The sequence below is a fragment of the Chaetodon trifascialis genome, chromosome 8 (assembly GCF_039877785.1).
Source record: "Chaetodon trifascialis isolate fChaTrf1 chromosome 8, fChaTrf1.hap1, whole genome shotgun sequence".
In the NCBI taxonomy this organism is placed as follows: Eukaryota; Metazoa; Chordata; class Actinopteri; order Chaetodontiformes; family Chaetodontidae; genus Chaetodon; species Chaetodon trifascialis.
The window spans coordinates 610,314-612,500 of NC_092063.1; the positions used below are offsets into that span (position 1 = coordinate 610,314).

A 2,187-nucleotide genomic window follows, 5' to 3' on the forward strand; every position below is an offset into this window, starting at 1 on the left:
CTCCAGATGATATTTTATCATATTTTCTCGTTACAATAATTAGCGTCATGATCATCATCAGTCTCATAAATAGATCCGTTGATTCTTCGTACAGTTAGAAGTCATATCACAGCGTATATATACAGATTTAATCATTACAAACAAAACCGCAGCAACAGGCCGAGCGGCTGCCCAGCACATAGACCGATCCCGCTCGGTCAGCCCTGGGCAGACTCTCAGCCGGTGAGAGAGGGAACGCTTCAGTGTTTTCAGTGCAGCTCGACCGCCTCCTGGACTGATTCAGTACTTCATGTTTTTTTCTCTGACTTCTTCTTTGATGGTGAAATCTTTAAAATGAGATTTATGTTGTTCAATCTGATGTCTCCAGTTAACATTTCTGATATTTATTGCATCATTCCAACGAGAAGTTATGTTGGTTTTAAGGATTTTAGGTTGAACCGAAGCCACACGAGTCTCCTTCAGTCCATGAAGACGAAGCTGCACCAAAAACAAGTCGAGTTTTTCTCGTTTTCAGATTTTAAGTCTCAGACTGAAGCGTAGACTTTTTGCAGTGTGCAAACAAAAATGAAGCAGAAATATTCAGGCAGTTACAACGTAAATCACACAGTCTGCCACAGGCAGTGTCCAGGATATAGTCCAAGCCCAGTCACCAGAAGCTGCCTGTGGCAGATATTTAATGCAGGACATAGTCAGAGTCCAAGAGAAGAAACAAAGGCAGAGCAGACAGGAAATATTTGACTTTCATTTCCTGTAAAACCTCTTTTTTTTCCTTTTTTTTTTTACAAAAATCACAAAACAGAAGCAGATTTACAGTCAAAACAAAGACCTGTGCTGTGAAGCAGGAAGTAGACCCGGCCCAACAGGTCTCTGAACAGCAGCTGACAGTTTCACTTGTTTTTGTTTGGTGTCACCAGTGAGAAAGAAAATTCACAAAAAATGAATGGTGTGAGACACGTTACAGTTCATGTGATCCAAGATATAGACGCAGCCCTGGATTAGTGTAAAACATGACAGATGTCGTTTCGCATATTAAAAGCAGTGACTCGTTAATCATCCTCAACTTTTTTTGGGTTACTGAGAGTTTTATGACGTTGTCATGCAGTTTATTTTTCTCTTTAAATTTCAAAATAAAGTGATAAATTAGAGAGAAGGTCAAGGGAATAAAACCTCCAAAAACGAGCCCAAACGACACTTTAAGGATGAAGACGATGGATCATGAATGATGAAGCATTTTACATCCCAGAGTGTGAAAAGTATAAATAAATAACATGGCCCATAAAAAACAAAGGAAACATACAATCTGTTCACACACAGTATGTTTGTGCTCCATGAAGTAGCCACGACCGACTTTGATGTAATGAGTCAGTTCAGTCAGAAGAAAAAACAAACAAACAAGCTGACATAAAACAACATGAACATTCAGTGAAGGTGATTCAGACGTCGGTCATGTGACCGAAGCTTCGCGCTCATCTCGTCACGTTCGTGTCGTCGGTGAGACGTCTTCGTCTTCGCATCTCATTGCTCTCAACTTCACTCTTCACTGGTCGTGTCTATCACCTGGTGCTGATAATCATAACATTGTTTATGTATCAAACTTGTCCAAAGCTAAAAAACTCCACTTACGCCCATCTTTCCTGGAGCTTTCAGCCACGTCTCACGCCTTCATCAACAACTGATCTTTGCTCAGTTGCCATGGAGATGCTTGAGTCATCTGACAAGAAATAAACCATCTCCTTGACGACTGATCAGCTGCTGCTGAAGGCCATGAGACGTGGCTGAAAGCTCTGGGAAAACACGACCTGTGATGAAGCTTTCTGAAGAATCTTAAAGCTCAACTAAACATCACAGATGATCCAGGTCATAGACCGACCCCGGATACTTAGTATGCTCTTGTTGCAGACAGGAAGTTCAGGAAATAGCCAGTTCACAGCAGAGTGAGTGTACACAGGAATCAATCACGTAAGTCAGTTAAGGTACCAGGCACATATATTCCAGGACGTAGCCAGCACCCAAAACACAAACATTAGAAGAAATGAGTGAAAATAAAGTTTTAAAGTCTGTTACAATGTGTGTTTTCCAGGTCGTAGCCAGGACTCAACAGGAACTCAGTGGTGCAGTCTAATTACAGTACATTCAACAGCAACATAAATGAGCTGAGCTCAACTGGAGCTCCTCCTTCTTCTCCTC

The 2,187-nt window shown here is 41.4% G+C and overlaps 1 protein-coding gene across 3 annotated transcripts in view; it reads right to left on the reverse strand.

Annotated features, from left to right (window-relative positions):
• Nucleotides 1–306: 306 nt before the first annotated feature.
• Nucleotides 307–2,187, reverse strand: part of gripap1 (GRIP1 associated protein 1) — a 30,160-nt gene continuing 28,279 nt past the window's right edge. For all 3 annotated transcript variants that reach the window (XM_070968262.1, XM_070968261.1, XM_070968264.1), the window contains one exon: nt 307–2,187. This exon is cut by the window's right edge and continues 336 nt beyond it. The gene's annotated coding sequence lies outside the window, so the exon portion shown is untranslated.